The 24105-nt window shown below is 45.5% G+C and overlaps 1 protein-coding gene across 1 annotated transcript in view; it reads left to right on the top strand.

The window, feature by feature from the left end:
* galnt14 (UDP-N-acetyl-alpha-D-galactosamine:polypeptide N-acetylgalactosaminyltransferase 14 (GalNAc-T14)) overlaps nt 1-24105 on the top strand; it is a 226087-nt gene that overhangs the window by 153060 nt on the left and 48922 nt on the right. The window lies entirely within an intron of this gene.

Genomic DNA, 24105 nt, shown 5'->3' with positions numbered 1-24105 from the left:
TCTGAGTCCGGCTCTGAGTCCTGCTCTGGGTCCAGCTCTGAGTCCTGCTCTGAGTCCGGCTCTGAGTCTGGCTCTGGGTCCGGGTCCAGGGACAGGGCTCTGCTATGTGAACACCTGACCTGACCTCAACACAACTAATATTAACTTAATAAATCAAATCTAAGCTGTACTTGAATTATCCTCTCATAAGGCTGTCCTCAGTAAATTACAAAAACACATTTCATATTCTAAGTTTGTGTCAATGTGAGATGAAGCTAAAACTAAAGCTAAAGCTAGCATAAATACTAAACTAGTTCCAGTTTATCATCAGTTTTTAGCATTTATTTCATGTATCTGCTCCTCTACACCATATTGTGAGCTTATTTAATGCACTGGCGTTTGCTAGTGTTAGCTGCATTATACACTGCAAATGTGAGCGGCATCCATAAACAGGATGTGTGCGTCGATAAACAGGATGTGTGCGTCGATAAACAGGATGTGTGCGTCGATAAACAGGATTTGTGCGTCAATAAACAGGATGTGTGCGTCGATAAACAGGATGTGTGCGTCGATAAACAGGATGTGTGCGTCGATAAACACGATGTGTGCGTCAATAAACAGGATGTGTGTGTGTATAAATAGGATGTGTGCGTCGATAAACAGGATGTGTGCGTCGATAAACACGATGTGTGCGTCAATAAACAGGATGTGTGTGTGTATAAATAGGATGTGTGCGTCGATAAACAGGATGTGTGCATCGCTAAACAGGATGTGTGTGTGGATAAATAGGATGTGTGCGTTGATAAACAGGATGTGTGCATCGATGGGAGCGGTGTGCATCGATAAACCGAAAACAGTTGGATAGATCAGTTTTGCGAAGTCTATCAACTCAACATATCACTTCAAGTCACTTCACTGGAAATGCGGCAGAATATCACAAGATCAACTCAGCATCTGGTGACAAACTATTATTTTTATGTTTATATCTGTATTTTGCCATCTTAATGATGATTGTTTATCAGAGCTCCGGAGTTAATTTTTTGGAAAAAACAATCAGACAACCTCCGTCAGTTGACTTACAGACCAATAAACGCTAGCTAAACACAAGAAACACTAAGATGCCTTCAAAAGCGAACCCTAAGACGCCCAAATCAAGAACAGCGGAGGAATCTTCTAACACTGCCGAGTCCTGTACTGGTCGGGCTAGCCCCGAGGCCGCTGGAGCTAATGAGGATGCTAAAGGTACACGTGAAATCTTAGACGCTGTTCTCTCACTGAGGGGTGATCTCACAATAATGAAGGAGGATTTCACTTCACGATTTAACGGTATTATGAGTGCGATTCACAATGTCCAGACCGAGATAAAGGCACTGGCAACTCGCATGACTAATGCCGAACAGAGAATAAGCTCTATCGAGGATGACCTGTCACGTGTGAAAACGCAAACCACTTCCACAACAAAAAGTGTGGAGGAGCTGATGCGTAAAGTGGATGACTTAGAAAACCGAGCACGTCGCTCAAATCTGCGTCTGGTGGGTCTTTCCGAGTCAAAAGAAGGAAGCGATATGTGTGCCTACCTGGAGAAGTGGATCCCAAATACACTTGGCGAACATAACTTCCCTCAACCACTGATTATTGAGAGGGCGCACCGGGTTGGCAGAATGGACCGTGGTGGAGCGTCATATGGGAATCGAGATTCTGCTGCGCGTCCCAGAGCAGTGGTAATGAAGTTTCTAAACTACGCTGACAGAGTCCGTGTGATGAAAGCAGCCAAGACCACGGGTGAAATACGCGTCGATGGAGGGAAGGTGATGTTGTTTCCTGATCTGTCTGCGGATTTACTCAAGCGGAGGAAGGTTTTTGATCCCGTAAAGAAGGAGCTAGCGAATCTCAGCATTCGAGATTTGCGCTACGGAATAGTTCATCCTGCCACAATGCTTGTGACTGTCGGAGGAAGACGCCACACTTTTGTTGATGCCGCGGCAGCGGAGTTGTCCGTGCGGAGCCTGAGGGCGGAGATGAGCGGACCAACACCTGACGCTGAATAGTTTGGTTGGACTAATATCTTCAGGTGACAATTTTGTTTTTAGTTTAGTTTCTTTATCTTCAATTGTTTGCCCTAAGTCTATAAGTCTATTTGCTAAATAATATCTTGAGATAGGCACTTTGGTTATAAGGTTACATATTATATTATGTTTGATTAAAGGGAAAATAACAAAAGAGGAGAATTCTCTCTCTTGGAGGTCTGTTCTGATTGTAATGCAATTCAAAGAAAAACTTTTAACTATGTATGGAGCTATATCCCGATCATTATTGGCATGCTGTTCCTCAGATGTGTGGACCAGCCTGGCTCCATAGCCAGACTTTACCCATTGGGGGTCTTTTGGAAGAGTAAGCCAGGGAAGGGTAGTGTGTGTTCCATTTGGGGGAATGCACCTTGTTTTGTTTTGGTTTTAGGCACTGTTGTTTTGTGGTGGTTTATTTTTGGTACATCTTATTTTATTAGTGTATATCATTGTATAATGAGCACAATCAATATTATAGTTTGCCAACATGTCTGAACTACAGTTCACATCTTGGAATGTGAGAGGTCTAAACAAACTTGTTAAGCTTAAACAGGTAATGAGTAGAATTCATGATTTAAAAACTAAGATAGTGTTTTTACAAGAGACACATTTGACATCGGATGATATAGTGAGGGTGAGAAGGAGATGGCCTGGTCAAGTTTTTTCAGCTTCTTTCAGTTCCCAATCACGTGGGGTGATCACTTTAATACATAACTCAGTGCCCTTTCACTTAATAAATGTAGACGCAGACCGGTTAGGGCGATGTCTTATTATACAATGCAAAATTAACTCGACTCGGCTGAATCTAGTTAATTTATATGGTCCAAATTTTGATAACCCCTCCTTTTTCAGGAATTTGTTTTTATCCCTGTCTGATTTGCCTGGTGCCTTCATTATAGGTGGAGATTTTAATTGTACTCTCCAACCTGAAATTGATAGATCAACAGGGAGGGACACGTCACATGCTCAATCTCGGAAAGAGTTACTTCATTATATTAGAGAGTTTAATTTGATAGATATATGGAGAAAACATCATTCTAACCAATCTACCTTCTCCTGTTTCTCAGCCACTTGTCAGACTTTTTCTAGAATTGACTACTTTTTGGTCTCTGCTTCTCTTACATCATCTATTACCAAAAGCTGGTATGATGGCATTATCATTTCAGACCATTCAACAATATCCTTTAGTCTAAAAATGCCAACACTGTATTCATTCACAAGATGGCGCCTTCAATCTTTTTGGCTGAAAGATCCAGAATTCATGGAATATATCGGTGTACAAACCACTGATTTCTTTATAAATAATACAGATCAGACTTCAGCTTCTATTTGTTGGGAAGCTTTTAAGGCGTTTTTAAGAGGTCACATGATTAGCTATACAAGCTCTAAACATAAATCTTGGAAGCGTGAAATGGAACAATTGGAAAATAAAATAAATCAAATTCAATCAATCCACTTTAATAATCCCTCTGAACAAACATATAAAGATCTCATTGAACTTAGAGCCAAATATAACATTCTTTTGGTTAACAAAGCTACTAAAAGCCTACTTAAACTGAAGCAGACCTACTACGAGCAGGGAGAAAAAGCTAGTAAGTTGTTAGCCTGGCGTATAAGACAAGCAGAGTCTGAGAGAACTATAAACACTATTGAGGCTAGCAATGGGGCTGAAACTAGTGATTTTAAAGAAATTAATAACACCTTTAAATTATTTTACGAAAATCTCTTTGACTCTGATGTCCCTCGTTCTGCTCTACAAAATCAGAAAACCTTTTTAGATTCATTGAATATTACTCCTCTTGAAGAAAATTTTTTGGCCGATTTGGATCTCGAAATAACTACTAATGAACTTGCAGCAGCCACTGGGAGTATGAAGGGCTCAAAGGCACCGGGGCCTGATGGCATTCCCATTGAGATATATAAAACTTTTCCAAATTTACTGATGCAGCCTTTACTTGAAATGTATAGAGAATCTCTACTTAATGGATCCCTTCCACCCTCGCTGAATACAGCTGTGATTACATTATTATTAAAGCCAGGCAAGGCCCCCACTCTGTGTGGATCTTATAGACCAATATCCCTTCTTAACAATGACCTGAAAATCCTATGTAAAGCTCTAGCCAGGCGTCTAGATAAACTGTTACCTCAGATGGTACATCCCGACCAGAATGGCTTTGTTCAGGGACGGCATGGCTTTCATAATATTAGACGGCTGCTTAACATCGTATTTGAGAGTTCTGGCAGCAAGGATAATGCCATTCTATCACTGGATGCTGAAAAGGCCTTCGATAAGGTGGAGTGGCAGTTTCTGTTCGAAGTTCTTCAGAGATTTGGCATAAAAAATTCATTTCTCTCTTGGATTAAATTACTTTATGCTGACCCTCAGGCTATGGTACTCACAAATGGACAGTTATCCACACCTTTTAAGTTGCATAGAGGTACAAGACAGGGTTGCCCCCTTTCCCCACTATTATTTACTTTGGCAATGGAGCCACTTGCAATGGCGATTCGCAATCACCCCATTTTAAAAGGTATTACAATAGGCGATAGGGAACATCGCATCGCCCTGTATGCAGATGATGTGATCTTGTTTTGCTCCAATTTGAAGCAAACCATACCTGCTCTAATAGATCTAACAACATATTTTGGCAACTTCACAGGTTATAAAATTAATAGCTCAAAATGTGCAATATTATTTCTGAACAAATTATAACGAGTGAAGCCCCCACTTCATACTCCTTCTGAGGTCTGTGATCATAGTTTTACTTATCTTGGGGTTAAAATTGCACCTACCATTGACGAAATTATTCCAAAAAATTACAATGACCTAACAGAAAGGGTTACTCAGTTGATAAATAGGTGGAACAATTTACCCATTTCAATGATTGGTCGAATAAATATATTAAAAATGTCAATTCTACCAAAATTTTTATATCTTTTTCAATCTATCCCTCTTGCTCCCCCCAAGTCGTTCTTTAAGACTCTTAGGAATCTGTTCTCCAATTTTGTGTGGAACAATAAACGTCCTAGGCTTAGGCTTTCCCTTCTGTATTTACCATATGACAGAGGTGGCTTGAAATTACCAAACCTAGAGTGGTATTATTGGGCAGCTCAAATAAGAGCTGGCATGTTTTATTTTCAGGAAAATGCCCCACTGGCTTGGGTTTCAATCGAAACGCATTTGATTAATATCCCTCCAAACTTATATATGTACTCAGCGAACAAATCAAAATTACTAGACTAGAAACCCTTTCCTTCGGAATACATTGTTGGTTTGGCACTCTTCTTTGGCATATTTGGAGGAAAGCACCAAAATCTCTCAATTCTCTCCCATCTTTGGGAATGATGAATTTGTTCCTGGTAGAGCAGACTCTGGGTTTAAAATCTGGGCGGTTCAGGGTATAAGTAAAATAGGAGACCTGTATGATGACAACAAGATGCTCATGTCTTTTGAAGAGCTAAAATCCAAATATAACATCCCCAAAAAACATTTCTTTAAATATTTACAACTTAGGAGTTTCATTTTTTCCAAACAAAAAAACCAGCTTGTCGATCCCCCCTTTATCCACGCTTGAAGAATATACTTTAAAATTTTTAGATTCAAAAGGACAGATTTCATTGTTATACACTCTTTTTGTGAGTAAATCTAAAGAATCTTCTGTGCGTTTCTGCAGAGCTTGGAAGGCAGATTTACAAGAGGACATAACAGATGAGGAATGGACAAAATCTTGTCAACTAGCTCAGACTCAGTCCATAAATACAAACTCAAAGCTGTTGCAATATAAATGGATAAGTAGATGGTACATAACACCTGTTAAACTAATAATAATAATAATACATTTTATTTGTTAGGCGCCTTTCAAGGCTCTCAAGGACGCCGTACACATATACACACATACACAATACAAATAGAACAATGTAAAATGATTAAAAATACATTTAAAAACAAATATAGATTAAAAGACAGAGCAGTTATGGTCAGAGTGGTCAGGATGAGAAGGCCTTTCTAAACAGATAAGTTTTGAGTTTAGATTTGAAGTGTGGGAGTGAGTGTGTGTTGCGGAGGTCGTGAGGGAGGGAGTTCCAGAGCTGGGGAGCAGAGCAGCTGAAGGCTCTGCTCCCCATAGTGACAAGACGGGCAGGAGGGACAGTGAGGTGCAGGGAAAAGGAGGAGCGGAGGGAGCGGGCAGGTGTGGAGATGTGAATGAGGTCAGACAGGTATGGAGGGGCCAGGTTGTGGAGAGCTTTGTATGTGAGGAGTATGATTTTGTAGTGTATGCGGTGCGTGATGGGGAGCCAGTGGAGCTGTTGCAGGACAGGTGTGATGTGGTGATGGGAGGGTGTGTGTGTGATAATGCGGGCAGCTGAGTTTTGGACCAGTTGGAGTTTATGGAGTGATTTCTGTGGGAGTCCGAACAAAAGAGAATTGCAATAATCAATACGAGAAGTGACCAGGCTATGGATGAGGATGGCGGTGGTGTGTGGGGTGAGTGAGGGACGGAGGCGGTGGATGTTTCTGATGTGGAAATAGGTGGACCGGGTGATGTTGTTGATATGGGAGGTGAAGGAAAGTGTGCTGTCGAGGATGACACCCAGACTCTTTACCTGAGGGGAGGGGGAGATAGAGGAGCCATCAATAGATATGGAAAAAGGATTTATTTTGCTAAGGGTGGATTTGGTGCCGACAAGTAAGAGTTCTGTTTTATTGCCGTTAAGTTTGAGGAAGTTTGAGGTGAACCAGGTTTGTATTTCTGTGAGGCAGTCTGTCAGGGAAGAGGGTGGAAGTGTAGAGTTGGGTTTACTGGAAATGTAGAGCTGGGTGTCATCCGCGTAACAGTGAAAGTGAATGTGGTGTTTTCTAAAGATGGAACCAAGGGGGAGAAGATAGATTAGAAAGAGCAGAGGACCGAGGACAGAACCCTGAGGAACACCTGATGTGACAGGGAAGGGGTGTGAGGTGAATGACTTGAGCTGAATAAACTGAGAGCGATCTGAGAGGTAGGAGTGGAACCAGGAGAGGGGAGTACCAGAGACACCAATGGAGGAAAGTCTGTCAAGGAGGATGGAGTGTGAAATGGTGTCAAATGCTGCACTGAGATCTAGCAGGAGGAGGATGGAGAGTGAACCAGAGTCAGCAGAGAGGAGGAGGTCGTTTGTGATTTTCAAAAGGGCAGTTTCAGTGCTATGGAGGGGACGGAAGCCAGATTGAAATTGTTCGTAGATGTTATTGGAGGAAAGATGAGTGTGGAGGTGGGCAGCAACTGTTTTCTCGAGGAGTTTGGAAATGAAGGGTAGGTTTGAAATGGGACGAAAGTTATTGAGGTCAGAGGGATCAGAACCGGGTTTTTTGAGTATCGGAGTGACGGCAGCAGTTTTGAGGGTGGAGGGAACAGTACCGGAGGTGAGAGAGGAGTGAATGATTTCAGTTATGAGGGGGGACAGTGCAGGGATGGAGGTTTTGATGAGGACAGTAGGGAGAGGGTCTAGTTGACAGGTGGAGGATTTGGAGTTCCGAATGAAAGTAGAGATTTGGGTGACAGAGGGCAGGGTGAAAGAAGAAAGCAGGTGCATTGGGGAAGCGGAAGATGAAACAGGTGGGTTTGAGTGAGTGAATGGGTGCAGAGTGAGTGAATGAAACGGGCCGAGTTTTGAGTGGGGCTATGGTGTTGAGTATGTGGTGGAGGTGCGTGTTGTAGTGTGTAAGACACACGCGGTTCAGCCTGGTAAACAAACCCTCGTGGACTGGCCTCGTTGAGAGCAGTGTAGTCGTTTGGCTGCTGCCAGGTCTCCGTCAGCGCCAAACAGTCCACCCGGTGGTCCGCAAGGAGGTCCTGGACAAGCTGGCCCTTGCCCGTGAGGGAGCGGACATTCAGAAGCCCGACTTTGACCGGTGTGCTGTTAAGCCGGGTAGCCGCGCTAGCCACATTAGCCAACGGGACACGGGTTAGCACTGAGGAGTCCGCGCGTCGTCCCGGGTGTCTCCGTGGGTGACGGTCCAGAGACCAGAAGGACTGGATGGTGCTGGAAGTGCCATATTCAAAGTTTCTTCGTGCGCCCCGGTGTGTAACTCTGCGCCGGGGCACATACAGTATGTCCGGGTACTGAAGTAAAGCAGGCGCTGGTGGGTTGAATGGACTTCTGTATAAGAAAAACTCCGTGGGTGCATACTGGAACAGTGCCTGTGAAGAGTGGTGGATTACAGACAGGATGAACCAGGTTAAGACAAGCCGCACACAGAAGATCAGCATTGCTGGGTTGGACTTTAAATGTGGAGGGAAGCAGCAGGTAGCAGCAGGTAGCAGCAGGTGAGCTAAACGGCTAACACACAGCAACACTATTGACCGTCGATCAGGTAGTGCGATGGTTAGATGGATTAAATTGTCCACACGTAGACCACAAATGCAAAGTCCATTAACAATGCAGTTATCAGAAAATCATAATTCATACAAGCAGCGGCTGCCAAAAAACGCGCCAGCATGCGCTCACTTCCGGTTCCGGAAACTAAACCGATTTAATCCTAGTATACCAGACACGTGCTTGAAATGTAAAGACCAAAAAGGTACCCTGTTTCACTGTATGTGGGAATGTCCTCTTATACTATCATTTTGGAGTAATGTTTTGAATATGGTCAGTAAAATTGTGGGTAAGGATGTCCCTATAAACCTTAATCCTAAAATGTGCCTGTTGAATATTTATCCAAATGATTTGCCTAAAAGTATTGTATCTTTGTTGAATATTTGTTTTCTAGAAGCCAAACGTTGTATAGCTACATCATGGAAATCAGATATTCCTTGCTCTGCTTCTCAGTGGTTGAAAGGAATGACTTTCTGTCTGGCATTGGAAAAGATAAGCTACTCTACAAAAAACAAACTTGACAGGTTTTGGGAAATATGGACAATATTCTATAATTTTTTGGTGAATAATAACATATCTGTTGACGGCTGGGTAAACGATACTGTTTAATTATTTTTGCAATATTATTATATTTAATTATATAAGTCTGTGGGTATATGTATGTATGTGGATATGTGTACATGTATATAGGTGTAGGTATGTGTGTATATATGTATATGTATATATATATATATATATATATATATATATGTGTATGTATGTATATTATGTATACATATTTATTACTATTATTGTTATTTAATTTCTATCTGCCTCTCTCTTCCACAGTGTCTTTTATTTATAATTTAGTATTAGTATCATTATTCTAACTACTAATACAACTTTTTCTGTTTCATACCACCCTTGTTATTACTGTTTATGTTCTTTGTCTAAGTGCCTTGTTTTTTTTTGTGTTGTTTTGTTTTTTGGTTTTTGTTCAAATGAAAATGAAAAATCTTAATAAACACATGTTTAAAAAAAAAAAAAAAAAAAAAAAAAAAAAGACTGGCGTACTACTGGCATACTGCAGGCGTACTACAGGCATACTACAGGCGTACTACAGGCATACTACAGGCGCACTGCAGGCGTACTACAGGCGTACTACTGGTGTACTACTGGCGTACTACAGGCGTACTACAGGTGTACTACTGGCATACTACTGGCATACTACTGGCATACTATTGGCGTACTACTGGCGTACTACAGGTGCACTACTGGCATACTACTGGCATAGTACAGGCACACTACTGGCATACTACAGCGTACTACTGGCATACTACTGGCATACTACTGGCATACTACAGACATACTACAGGCGCACTACTGGAATACTACTGGCATACTACAGCATACTACTGGCGTACTACTGGCATACTACAGGCATACTACAGGCGCACTACTGGCATACTACTGGCATACTACTGGCATACTACAGACATACTACAGGCGCACTACTGGCATACCACAGCATACTACTGGCGTACTACTGGCATACTACAGGCATACTACAGGCATACTACAGGCATACTACAGGCATACTACAGGCGCACTACTGGTATACTACTGGCATACTACAGCATACTACTGGTGTATGCTGGTCCTCCAGTGACTGTGTGGGGGCATGTCCAGTCCCGCCCTCACAAGCTCATTGTTGTGCTGCTACTGACCTGTGCTGATGCTCCTGTACCACTGTGGTTTTTAGAGCTGTCTTGCACCTCGCCTTTGGGTGTGTCTTGCTAGATCTGTGTCACGCCCAAAAGCGTCCTGGGTCTTTTGTGATGGAAACGCACCCCGACTGATGATGACCCCCCCCCCCCCTCCCCCCCCCCTCCCCCCCAGCTGTTCTGCAGGACTCTGAACGCTCGGCCTGATCACAGTCTCCTGAACATGTTCTGTTTTCTAATGTGTGCATACTACTACTGCTATTACTACTACTGCCATTATTACAACTACTGCCATTATTACTACTACTGCTATTACTACTACTGCCATTATTACTACTAACGCTATTACTACTACTGCCATTATTACTACTACTGCTATTGCTACTACTGCCATTATTTCTACTACTGCTATTACTACTACGACTGCTACTACTGCTATTACTATTATTACCAGGCCTACTACTACTACTGTTGCTCCTATTACTGCTATTGCTATTCCCACCAGTACTACTACTCATAGTAGTTTTACTCTCCTAAATCACAGTTTAGTTGGAGTGTTGACTTTGGTGTGTGTTCAGATGTGTTGAATTGTGTTTAGTCTGAGGACACTGTGTGAGTCCACTTCAAATGCACCACAAATGATGATGACGTTTTCCTGCTTTAAAATGTCACTTATGAAAAGTGTTATGAATATTCCACCGTATCTCTGTCTGTCTCTCTGTATATGTCAGGCTCTCTCTCTATCCTCTGTCTGTCTCTCTGTATTTCTCTGTATACTTTTGTCTTTCTCTATGTATCTCTCAGCCTTTCTCTGTATCTCTGTCTTTCTCTCTCTCTCTCTCTCTCTCTGTGGGTGTGTCTGTCTCTCTGTATCTTTCTGTATCTCTCTCTCGTCTCTTTCTCTCTCTTTCTCTCGCTCTATCTCTCTGCATCAGTCTCTCTGCATCTCTCAGTCTCTCTCTGTATCTCTTTGTCTCTCTCTCTCTATGCTCTGTGTCTGTCTGCCGCTCTGTATCTTTCAGTCTCTCTCTTTCTCTCTCTCTGTCTGTCTCTCGATCTCTCTGTGGCTGTCTCTCTGTATTTCTCTGTATCTCTCAGTCTCTCTCTATATCTCTCTGTGGCTGTCTCACTGTATTTCTCTGTATCTCTCGGTATCTCTCTCTTTATCTCTTCGTGTCTGTCTGTTTTTCTCTATATCTCTCGGTCTCTTGCCTGTATCTGTCTATCTGTATTTCGTTGTATCTCTCGGTCTCTGTCTGTCTGTTTATCTTTACATCTCTCAGCCTCTCTCTCTGTGTCTGTCTCTCTGTATTTCTCTGTATCTCTCTGTTTCTCTCGATCTCTCTCTGTGTCTGTGTCTCTGTATTTCTCTGTATCTCTCTGTTTCTCTTGGTCTCTCTCTGTGTCTGTCTCTCTGTATTTCTCTGTTTCTCTCAGTCGCTCTCTGTGTCTGTCTCTCTGTATTTCTCTGTATCTCTCTGTATCTCTCGGTCTCTCTCTCTATGTCTGTCTCTCTGTATTTCTCTGTATCTCTCTGTTTCTCTCGGTCTCTCTCTCTGTGTCTGTCTCTCTGTATTTCTCTATCTCTCGGTTTCTCTCTCTGTCTGTCTCTCTGTATTTCTCTGTATCTCTCCCTGTATTTCTCTGTATCTCTCTATATCTCTCGGTCTCTCTGTCTGTCTCTGTATTTTTCTGTATCTCTCTGTCTCTGTCTCTCTAACTCTCTGTGTCTGTCTCTGTGTCTGTCTCTCTGTATTTCTCTGTATCTCTGTCTGTCTCTCTAGCCCTCTTTGTCTGTCTGTCTCTCTGTATCTCTCTCTCTCTCTCGCTGTGTGTGTGTCTGTCTCTCTGTATCTCTCGTCTCTCTATGTCTCTGTGTCTGATTCTCTGTATTTCTGTGTATCTCTTGGTCTCTCTCTCTCTATCCCTCCGTGTCTGTCTCTCTGTATCTATTGGTTTCTCTCTCTCTCTCTCTCTCTCTTTGTATGTCTCTCTGTATCTCTCTCTATCTTCCGGTCTCTGTCTCTCTAACTCTCTGTGTCTGTCTCTCAGTTTTTCTCTACATCTCTCGGTCTCTCTCTCTGTGTCTGTCTGTCTCTCTGTATTTCTCTAGATCTCTTGTTCTCTCTGTTGTATCTCGTCATCACTGTGGCGTCTCATTTAAAACATGTTGATTTTTATTTTTGACTAGAAGCAAAAACAAAATGTGATGTGTGCGTCACTGCAGGGAGGCAAACACAACCGGGGAGAGTCAAATGATTCAGAGCAGGACGGAAGAGAGGGACGAGAGGGGAGGGAAGGGGGAAGGAAAGAGGAGAAGGAAAGACAGAAACAGAGGGGAAAGGAAGGGGAGGAGAAAGAGAGAGGAGTGAGGGAGGGAGAGAGAGGAGTGATAGACGGAGAGAGAGGGAGAAAGAGAAAGAGGAGTGAGGAAGGGAGACATAGATGAGACAAAGGAGGAGAGGAGAGAGTGAGGGAGGAGGAAAGAAGAAAAAAGAAGAGAGCGAGGATTGCGAGAGAGGGGGAGGAAAGGCAGGAGGTGAAAAATGGCAAGGGGAAGAAAGGAAGAGAGAGGGGAGGAGGAGAGGAGTAAGAGGAGAGAGACAGAGGAGAGACGAGAGTGGATCCAAATCTGTTATTAATAAATCTGTCAAAGGATTGACACAGAACAAACATGGAGTAATAACAGAGTCAACAGCAAAAATGACTGCAATTTTAGAGTCATATGCATTTCACACATTATTTATTCAGCCCATGATCTGTGGTGAGGAGCTGCTGCTGTCGCCACAGCTGCCCTGGGACAGACTGACAGAACGAGGCTGCACATGTTATGCCTTTATCAGTATGTGCGGCTGGAGGCTTACAAGGAGACATGAGTCACACGTGGATCTGAGACGACACCTATGGACCTGAGATGACACCTGTGGACCTGGGACGACACCTGTGGACCTGGGACAACACCTGTGGACCTGAGACACCACTTGTGGACCTGGGACGACACCTGTGGACCTGAGACGACACCTGTGGACCTGAGACGACACCTGTGGACCTGGGACGACACCTGAGGACCTGGGACGACACCTGAGGACCTACGACAACACCAGTGGACCTGGGACTACACCTATGGACCTAAGACGACACCTGTGGACCTGAGATGACACCTGTGGACCTGGGACGACACCTGTGGACCTAAGACGATACCTGTGGACCTGAGATGACACCTGTGGACCTGAGACAATGCACATGATTGTGCATGACCTGGGAAGACTATGCCTATGCCTATTCACTGAGTGTCTTTTGCTCTCTGTATATCCCTCTCTTCCCCTCTGTCTCTCTCTCTCTTTCTCTCCATATCTCTGCCTTTCCTCCTCTCTCTGTCTCTCTCTCTCTTTCTCTCCCTCTCTCTGTTTTTCCTCTTATCTATTTTGTAGATGTGTTTTGGAGTCAATGTTTTTGATGATGACTGAGCTGCTAATGAATGTAATAAATGTAGTTTCCCTCTTCCCACATGTGGGGCTTCTCTCTCTGTTTTCTCTCCTCTCCTGGGGCATCTCTCTTGTGCCCCTCCCCCTCCTCCCCCTCCCCCCACTCTCCCTCCCCTTCCCTTTAACAGTCCCAGTTGTGGATCTGTTCCCCTCTTCCTTCTCTCCCTTTCTTTCTCTCCTCCCTCTTGCCCCCCCCCTCCTTCTCTCCTCTATTTCTCCTCTTCCCTCTCTCCTCTCTTTCTCTCCTCTTCTTTGGGCCTGTGTGTGAATATTTCACAAAGCCGACTCAGTTTTTTGATCCTGTTTCTCTGAAGTTTGTCTTTTTGTTCTCGAGCGTTTCACCAGCGCTCTGAAAGAGAGCCTTCCTCTGCTCTCATTAAAGAAAGAGAAGAGGAGAGAGGGAGAGAGAAAGAGAAGAGGACAGAGGGAAAGAGGGAGAGGAGAGAAGGAGAGAGAGAATGAGAAGAGGAGAGAGGGAGAGGAGAGGGGGAGAAAGCCTTCCTCTGCTCTCATTAAAGAAAGAGAAGAGGAGAGAGGGAGAGGAAGCGAGGAGAGAGAGCCTTCCTGTGCTCTCATTAAAGAGAGAGATAGAAAGAGGAGTGAGGGAGAGAGACTTCTTCTGCTCTCATTAAAGAAAGAGAGAGAAAGCAAAGAGGAGAGAAGGAGGGGAGAGAGCCTTCCTCTGCTCTCATTAAAGAAAGAGAGAAAGAGAAGAGGAGAGAATGAGAAAGAGGAGGAGAGAGGGAGACAGGGAGAGGAGAAAGGGAGAAAGCCTTCCTCTGCTTTCATTAAAGAGAGAGAGGAGGGAAAAGAGAGGGAAAGGAAAAAGGGAGACGGAAGAGGAGAAAAAGCCTTCCTCTACTCTCATTAAAGAAACAGAGAAAGACAGGAGGAGAGAGGGAGAGAGAAGAGGAGAGAGAGGGAGAGAAGAGAGGGAGAGAGAGAATGAGAAGAGGAGAGAGGGAGAGGAGAGGGGGAGAAAGCCTTCCTCTGCTCTCATTAAAGAGAGAGAGAGAGGGAGGAGAGAAGGAGAGAGCCTTCCTCTGCTCTCATTAAAGTTAGAGAGAAGAGGAGAGGGGGAGAGAGAGAGTGTCTAAAGATTAAGCTCCTGAACAAGAGCTGTGCAAAAAAGAGAGAGAGAGAAAAGGGGAGAAGGGAAGGAGAGAGGGAGGTGGGAGAGAGAGAGAGGGAGGGGAGATTCTTTGTGAAGGTGAGAGAGAGAGGGGGTAAGGGGAGGAGAGGGGGAGAGGAGGGGAAGGAGAGGGGGAGAGGAAGAGAGGGGGAGGAGAGGAGGAGGAGAGAAAGAGAAGGGGCCAAGAGAAGGAGAGGGGGATGAGAGCACAGTGCAGATGGAGTTGGGAGTTTGACAGAGAGAGAGGAAAAATGTTGAATATAGACTGACTCTTTGAAACAGAAGTTCAGTGGTGCTGCTTGTGTAGAAAAGTGCACTGTGTACCTTTTTGGTTGGGTTTCCACAGAGATGTTAATGCTTTGCCTGACACTAAACTTAACTACCTACTTAACTAGTTTTGTATTTTTTTCCAAGTGTCCACACCATTTCCTGGTTAGGGTACTATTTTGGGCACTATTTAGGGGTGATATTTTTTGTGGTATCCAAATGTCCAGTAGTGCACTCAAAATTTCCCACAATGCCTCTTATAAAGTAGTGGACATCAGTGAAAGAGACAGGTCTTAAGCTGGACACAGCACGACTGAAGCAGATAGAAGCACTGGTTTATCGCTCTTAAATAAGCCATTGCTGTGTAAAGTTGCTAGCATTAGCAACACCTTACCTTAAGGCGTTAAAAGAGATCATTTAGATAACTGAATAATCAGATCCATTAACGCGGGATCTATGGAAAGATAAAGAGTGTAGGGCTGTGGAGTGATAAAGAGTGTAGGGCGATGGAGTGATAAAGAGTGCAGGGCTGTGGAGTGATGAAGAGTGCAGGACTGTGGAGTGATGAAGAGTGTAGGGCTATGGAGTGCTGGAGAGTGCAGGGTTGTGGAGTGATGCAGAGTGCAGGGCTGTGGAGCGATGAAGAGTGCAAGGCTGTGGAGTGATAAAGAGTGCAGGGCTGTGGAGTGATGAAGAGTGTAGAGCTGTGGAGTGATAAAGAGTGCAGGGCTATGGAGTGATGAGAGTGCAGGGCTGTGGAGTGATAAAGAGCATAAGGCTGTGGAATGATGAAGAGTGTAGGGCTGTGGAGTGATGAAGAGTGCAGGGCTGTGGAGTGATGAAGAGTGCAGGGCTGTGGAGTGATGAAGAGTGCAAGGCTGTGGAGTGATAAAGAGTGTAGAGCTGTGGAGTGATGAAAAGTGCAGGGCTGTGGAGCGATGAGGAGTGTAGGGCTGTGGAGTGATAAAGAGTGCAGGGGTATGGAGTGATGGAGAGTGCAGGGTTGTGGAGTGATGGAGAGTGCAAGGCTGTGGAGTGATGGAGAGTGCAAGCCTGTGGAGTGATGAAGGGTGCAAGGCTGTGGAGTGATAAAGAATGCAGGGCTATGGAGTGATGAAGAGTGCAGAACTGTGGAGTGATAAAGAGTGTAGGGCTATGGAGTGATGAAGAGTGCAGGGCTGTGGAGTGATGAAGAGTGCAGGGCTGTGGAGTGATAAAGAGCGTAGGGCTGTGGAGTGATGAAGAGTGCAGGGCTGTGGAGCGATGAAGAGTGCAGGGCTGTGGAGCGATGAAGAGTGCAAGGCTGTGGAGTGATGAAGAGTGTAGGACTGTGGAGTGATAAAAAGTGTAGGGCTATGAAGTGATGAGGAGTGCAGGGCTATGGAGTGATAAAGAGTGTAGGGTTGTGGAGTGATGAAGAGTTTAGGGCTGTGGAGTGATGAAGAGTGCAGGGCTGTAGAGTGATGAAGAGTGAAAGGCTGTGGAGTGATAAAGAGTGTAGAGCTGTGGAGTGATAAAGAGTGTAGGGCTGTGGAGTGATGAAGAGTGCAAGGCTGTGGAGTGATAAAGAGTGTAGAGCTGTGGAGTAATAAAGAGTGTGGAGCTGTGGAGTGATAAAGAGTGCAGAGCTATGGAGTAATGAAGAGTGTAGGGCTGTGGAGTGATGAAGAGTGCAGGGCTATGGGGTAATGAAGAGTGCAGGGCTGTGGAGTGATGAAGAGTGCAGGGCTGTGGAGTGATGAAGAGTGTAGAGCTGTGGAGTGATAAAGAGTGCAGGGCTATGGAGTGATGAGAGTGCAGGGCTGTGGAGTGATAAAGAGCATAAGGCTGTGGAATGATGAAGAGTGTAGGGCTGTGGAGTGATGAAGAGTGCAGGGCTGTAGAGCGATGAAGAGTGCAAGGCTGTGGAGTGATGAAGAGTGCGGGGATGTGGAGTGATGAAGAGTGTAGGACTGTGGAGTGATAAAAAGTGTAGGGCTATGGAGTGATGAAGAGTGTAGGGCTATGGAGTGATAAAGGGTGTAGGGCTGTGGAGTGATAAAGAGTGTAGAGCTGTGGAGTGATGAAGAGTGCAGGGCTGTGGAGTGATAAAAAGTGTAGGGCTATGGAGTGATGAAGAGTGTAGGGCTGTGGAGTGATGAAGAGTGCAGGGTTGTGGAGTGATGAAGAGTGCAGGGCTGTGGAGTAATGAAGAGTGTAGAGCTGTGGAGTGATGAAGAGTGCAGGGCTATGGGGTAATGAAGAGTGCAGGGCTGTGGAGTGATGAAGAGTGCAGGGCTGTGGAGTGATGAAGAGTGCAGGGCTGTGGAGTGATAAAGATTGTAGAGCTGTGGAGTGATAAAGAGTGTAGAGCTGTGGAGTGATAAAGAGTGTAGGGCTGTGGAGTGATGAAGAGTGCAGGGCTATGGAGTGATGGAGAGTGCAAGGCTGTGGAGTGATGAAGAGTGCAAGTCTGTGGAGTGATGAAGAGTGCAAGGCTGTGGAGTGATAAAGAGCGTAGGGCTGTGGAATGATGAAGAGTGTAGGGCTGTGGAGTGATGAAGAGTGCAGGGCTGTAGAGCGATGAAGAGTGCAAGGCTGTGGAGTGATGAAGAGTGCGGGGATGTGGAGTGATGAAGAGTGTAGGACTGTGGAGTAATAAAAAGTGTAGGGCTATGGAGTGATGAAGAGCGTAAGGCTGTGGAGTGATGAAGAGTGCAGGGTTGTGGAGTGATGAAGAGTGCAGGGCTGTGGAGTGATAAAGAGGGTAGAGCTGTGGAGTGATAAAGAGTGTAGAGCTGTGGAGTGATGAAGAGTGCAGGGCTGTGGAGTGATAAAAAGTGTAGGGCTATGGAGTGATGAAGAGTGTAGGGCTGTGGAGTGATGAAGAGTGCAGGGTTGTGGAGTGATGAAGAGTGCAGGGCTGTGGAGTGATAAAGATTGTAAAGCTGTGGAGTGATAAAGAGTGTAGAGCTGTGGAGTGATAAAGAGTGTAGGGCTATGGAGTAATGAAGAGTGTAGAGCTGTGGAGTGATGAAGAGTGCAGGGCTATTGGGTAATGAAGAGTGCAGGGCTGTGGAGCGATGAAGAGTGCAAGGCTGTTGAGTGATGAAGAGTGCAGGGCTGTGGAGTGATGAAGAGTGTAGGACTGTGGAGTGATAAAGAGTGTAGGGCTGTGGAGTTATAAAGAGTGTAGAGCTGTGGAGTGATAAAGGGTGTAGGGCTGTGGAGTGATAAAGAGTGTAGAGCTGTGGAGTGATGAAGAGTGCAGGACTGTGGAGTGATGAAGACTGCAGGGCTGTGGAGTGATAAACAGTGCAGAGCTGTGGAGCGATGAAGAGTGCAAGGCTGTGGAGTGATAAAGAGTGTAGAACTGTGGAGTGATAAAGAGAGTAGAGCTGTGGAGTGATAAAGGGTGTAGGGCTGTGGAGTGATAAAGAGTGTAGAGCTGTGGAGTGATGAAGAGTGCAGGGCTGTGGAGTGTTAAAAAGTGTAGGGCTATGGAGTGATGAAGAGTGTAGTGCTGTGGAGTGATGAAGAGTGCAGGGTTGTGGAGTGATGAAGAGTGCAGGGCTGTGGAGTGATAAAGATTGTAGAGCTGTGGAGTGATAAAGAGTGTAGAGTTATGGAGTGATAAAGAGTGCAGGGCTATGGAGTAATGAAGAGTGTAGGGCTGTGGAGTGATGAAGAGTGCAGGGTTGTGGAGTGATGAAGAGTGAAGGGCTGTGGAGTGATAAAGAGTGTAGAGCTGTGGAGTGATGAAGAGTGTAGAGCTATGGAGTGATAAAGAGTGCAGGGCTATGGAGTGATGGAGAGTGCAGGGTTGTGGAATGATGGAGAGTGCAAGGCTGTGGAGTGATGAAGAGTGCAAGTCTGTGGAGTGATGAAGAGTGCAAGGCTGTGGAGTGATAAAGAGTGCAGGGCTATGGAATGATGAAGAGTGCAGGGCTGTGGAGAAATGAGTGCAGGGCTGTGGAGTGATGAAGAGCGTAGGGCTGTGGAATGATGAAGAGTGTAGGTCTGTGGAGTGGTGAAGAGTGCAGGGCTGTAGAGCGATGAAGAGTGCAAGGCTGTGGAGTGATGAAGAGTGCGGGGATGTGGAGTGATGAAGAGTGTAGGACTGTGGAGTGATAAAAAGTGTAGGGCTATGGAGTGATGAAGAGTGTAGATCTGTGGAGTGATGAAGAGTGCAGGGTTGTGGAGTGATGAAGAGTGCAGGGCTGTGGAGTGATAAAGAGTGTAGAGCTGTGGAGTGATAAAGAGTGTAGAGCTGTGGAGTGATAAAGGGTGTAGGGCTGTGGAGTGATAAAGAGTTTAGAGCTGTGGAGTGATAAAAAGTGTAGGGCTATGGAGTGATGAAGAGTGCAGGGCTATGGAGTGATGAAGAGTGCAGGGCTGTGGAGTGATGAAGAGTGCAGGGTTGTGGAGTGATGAAGAGTGCAGGGCTGTGGAGTGATAAAGATTGTAGAGCTGTGGAGTGATAAAGAGTGTAGAGCTGTGGAGTGATAAAGAGTGCAGGGCAATGGAGTAATGAAGAGTGTAGAGCTCTGGAGTGATGAAGAGTGCAGGGCTATGGGGTAATGAAGAATGCAGGGCTGTGGAGTGATGAAGAGTGCAGGGCTGTGGAGTGATAAAGAGTGTATGGCTGTGGAGTGATGAAGAGTGTAAGGCTGTGGAGTGATGAAGAGTGTAGGGTTGTGGAGTGATGAAGAGTGCAGGGCTGTGGAGCGATGAAAAGTGCAAGGCTTTTGAGTGATGAAGAGTGCAGGGATGTGGAGTGATGAAGAGTGCAGGGCTGTGGAGTGATAAAGAGTGTAGAGCTGTGGAGTGATAACGAGTGTAGGGCTGTGGAATGATGAAGAGTGTAGGGCTGTGGAGTGATGAAGAGTGCAGGGCTGTAGAGCGATGAAGAGTGCAAGGCTGTGGAGTGATAAAGAGTGCGGGGATGTGGAGTGATGAAGAGTGTAGGACTGTGGAGTGATAAAAAGTGTAGGGCTATGGAGTGATAAAGAGCGTAAGGCTGTGGAGTGATGAAGAGTGCAGGGTTGTGGAGTGATGAAGAGTGCAGGGCTGTGGAGTGATAAAGATTGTAGAGCTGTGGAGTGTTGTAGAGATGTGGAGTGATGAAGAGTGTAGGACTGTGGAGTGATAAAAAGTGTAGGGCTATGGAGTGATAAAGAGCGTAAGGCTGTGGAGTGATGAAGAGTGCAGGGTTGTGGAGTGATGAAGAGTGCAGGGCTGTGGAGTGATAAAGATTGTAGAGCTGTGGAGTGATAAAGAGTGTAGAGTTATGGAGTGATAAAGAGTGCAGGGCTATGGAGTAATGAACAGTGTAGGGCTGTGGAGTGATGAAGAGTGCAGGGTTGTGGAGTGATGAAGAGTGCAGGGCTGTGGAGTGATAAAGAGTGTAGAGCTGTGGAGTGATGAAGAGTGTAGAGCTATGGAGTGATAAAGAGTGCAGGGCTATGGAGTGATGGAGAGTGCAGGGTCGTGGAATGATGGAGAGTGCAAGGCTGTGGAGTGATGAAGAGTGCAAGTCTGTGGAGTGATGAAGAGTGCAAGGCTGTGGAGTGATAAAGAGTGCAGGGCTATGGAGTGATGAAGAGTGCAGGGCTGTGGAGTGATGAAGAGTGCAGGGCTGTGGAGTGATGAAGAGCGTAGGGCTGTGGAATGATGAAGAGTGTAGGGCTGTGGAGTGGTGAAGAGTGCAGGGCTGTAGAGCGATGAAGAGTGCAAGGCTGTGGAGTGATGAAGAGTGCGGGGATGTGGAGTGATGAAGAGTGTAGGACTGTGGAGTGATAAAAAGTGTAGGGCTATGGAGTGATGAAGAGTGTAGATCTGTGGAGTGATGAAGAGTGCAGGGTTGTGGAGTGATGAAGAGTGCAGGGCTGTGGAGTGATAAAGAGTGTATAGCTGTGGAGTGATAAAGAGTGTAGAGCTGTGGAGTGATAAAAAGTGTAGGGCTATGGAGTGATGAAGAGTGCAGGGCTATGGAGTGATGAAGAGTGCAGGGCTGTGGAGTGATGAAGAGTGCAGGGTTGTGGAGTGATGAATAGTGCAGGGCTGTGGAGTGATAAAGATTGTAGAGCTGTGGAGTGATAAAGATTGTAGAGCTGTGGAGTGATAAAGAGTGTAGAGCTGTGGAGTGATAAAGAGTGCAGGGCTATGGAGTAATGAAGAGTGTAGAGCTCTGGAGTGATGAAGAGTGCAGGGCTATGGGGTAATGAAGAGTGCAGGGCTGTGGAGTGATGAAGAGTGCAGGGCTGTGGAGTGATAAAGAGTGTATGGCTGTGGAGTGATGAAGAGTGTAAGGCTGTGGAGTGATGAAGAGTGTAGGGTTGTGGAGTGATGAAGAGTGCAGGGCTGTGGAGCGATGAAGAGTGCAAGGCTGTTGAGTGATGAAGAGTGCAGGGCTGTGGAGTGATGAAAAGTGCAGGGTTGTGGAGTGATGAAGAGTGCAGGGCTGTGGAGTGATAAAGAGTGTAGAGCTGTGGAGTGATAACGAGTGTAGGGCTGTGGAGTGATGAAGACTTTAGGGCTGTGGAGTGATGAAGAGTGCAGGGCTGTGGAGCGATGAAGAGTGCAAGGCCGTTGGGTGGTAAAGAGTGTAGAGCTGTGTAGTGATAAAGAGTGTAGAGCTGTGGAGTGATAAAGAGTGCAGGGCTATGGAGTAATGAAGAGTGTAGGGCTGTGGAGTGATGAAGAGTGCAGGGCTATGGGGTAATGAAGAGTGCAGGGCTGTGGAGTGATGACGAGTGCAGGGCTGTGGAGTGATAAAGAGTGTAGAGCTGTGGAGTGATAAAGAGTGTAGAGCTGTGGAGTGATGAAGAGTGCAGGGCTGTGGAGTGATAAAGAGTGTAGAGCTGTGGAATGATAAAGAGTGTAGGGCTGTGGAGTGATGAAGAGTTTAGGGCTGTGGAGTGATGAAGAGTGTAGAGCTGTGGAGTGATGAAGAGTGTAGAGCTGTGGAGTGATAAAGAGTGCAGGGCTATGGAGTAATGAAGAGTGTAGGGCTGTGGAGTGATGAAGAGTGCAGGGCTATGGGGTAATGAAGAGTGCAGGGCTGTGGAGTGATGAAGAGTGCAGGGCTGTGGAGTGATAAAGAGTGTAGAGCTGCGGAGTGATAAAGAGTACAGGGCTGTGGAGTTATAAAGGGTGTAGGGCTGTGGAGTGATAAAGAGTGTAGAGCTGTGGAGTGATGAAGAGTGCAGGGCTGTGGAGTTATAAAGAGTGTAGAGCTGTGGAGTGATAAAGGGTGTAGGGCTGTGGAGTGATAAAGAATATAGAGCTGTGGAGTGATGAAGAGTGCAGGGCTGTGGAGTGATGAAGAGTGCAGGGTTGTGGAGTGATGAAGAGTGCAGGGCTGTGGAGTGATAAAGATTGTAGAGCTGTGGACTGATAAAGAGTGTAGAGCTGTGGAGTGATAAAGAGTGCAGGGCTATGGAGTAATGAAGAGTGTAGGGCTGTGGAGTGATTAAGAGTGCAGGGCTATGGGGTAATGAAGAGTGCAGGGCTGTGGAGTGATGAAGAGTGCAGGGCTGTGGAGTGATGAAGAGTGCAGGGCTGTGGAGTGATGAAGAGTGTAGGACTGTGGAGTGATGAAGAGTGCAGGGCTGTGGAGTGATGAAGAGTGTAGGACTGTGGAGTGATAAAAAGTGTAGGGCTATGGAGTGATGAAGAGTGCAGGGCTGTGGAGTGATGAAGAGTGTAGGACTGTGGAGTGATAAAGAGTGTAGGGCTGTGGAGTGATGAAGAGTGAAGGGCTGTGGAGTGATGAAGAGTGCAGGGCTGTGGAGCGATGAAGAGTGCAATTCTGTGGCGTGATGAAGAGTGCAGGGATGTGGAGTGATAAAGAGTGTAGAGCTGTAGAGTGATAAAGAGTGTAGGGCTGTGGAGTGATGAAGAGTGCAGGACTGTGGAGTGATGAAGAGTTTAGGGTTGTGGAGTGATAAAGAGTGTAAGGCTGTAGAGTGGTGAAGAGTGTAGGGCTGTGGAGTCATAAAGAGTGTAGAGCTGTGGAGTGATGAAGAGTGCAGGGCTGTGGAGCGATGAAGAGTCAAGGCTGTTGAGTGATGAAGAGTGCAGGTATGTGGAGTGATGAAGAGTGTAGGACTGTGGAGTGATAAAAAGTGTAGGGCTATGGAGTGATGAAGAGTGTAGAGCTGTTGAGTGATAAAGAGTGCATGGCTGTGGAGTGATGAAGAGTGCAGGACTGTGGAGTGATATTTGGAATAATTTGGTTAAATTTAAAAAAATCTGCTTGGTCTATAAAATCAAACATGGCATGCCCCGCCGTCACTGGGTGATTTCGTAAAGTTTAGATCTAGTGAGGGCCGAGTGACCAGAGGAGTAGCGAGGGCAGACTGTGTTATTCCTCACAGGAGATCAGCCTTTAGTCAGGCAGTTTTCTCAGTCAAAGCCTCCCAGCAGTGGAACACAGAGCCTGAAGCCATTAGAGAGTCTCCATCATTCTTTTCATTTAAAAAGAATGCCATAAAATTGCTTGTGGAAACTCAGTCTTGTGAGCATTAATTGTAAATAGGTCTTTGTAAATGTACATATTTTTTATTATATCCACATTATATTGTCTTTCAATATGTTTAATTCTTATCTTTGAATGTTTTTGATATGAAATGTTCTCTTAATTGTAGGTTGCCTTGTTACATCTGGCCTGGGGACAACCGATGAAAATGACCTCTAGTCAGCTAACTCGGGCACATTTACATTTTTTTTTTTTGTAATGTTGATTAATGTGCATTGTCCCTTTTTTAAATTAAAAAAAAAAAAAAAAGAAAAGATAAACAGTGCAGAGCTGTGGAGTGATGAAGAGTGCAGGGCTATGGAGTGATGAAGAGTGCAGGGCTGTGGAGTGATGAAGAGTGCAGGGCTGTAGAGTGATGAAGAGTGTAGAGCTGTGGAGTGATAAAGAGTGTAGGGCTGTGGAGTGATAAAGAGTGCAGGGCTATGGAGTGATGAAGAGTGCAGGGCTATGGAGTGATGAAGAGTGCAGGGCTGTGGAGTGATGAAGACTGCAGGGCTGTGGAGTGAAAGAGTGTAGGGCTGTGGAGTGATGAAGAGTGTAGGGCTGTGGAGTGATGAAGAGTGTAGGGTTGTGGAGTGATGAAGAGTGCAGGGCTGTG

This window comes from Periophthalmus magnuspinnatus, chromosome 24 (assembly GCF_009829125.3).
Source record: "Periophthalmus magnuspinnatus isolate fPerMag1 chromosome 24, fPerMag1.2.pri, whole genome shotgun sequence".
Taxonomy (NCBI): domain Eukaryota; kingdom Metazoa; phylum Chordata; class Actinopteri; order Gobiiformes; family Gobiidae; genus Periophthalmus; species Periophthalmus magnuspinnatus.
Note: the sequence above shows the minus strand (reverse complement) of the source record. Positions and strands in the feature narration are given on the sequence as shown.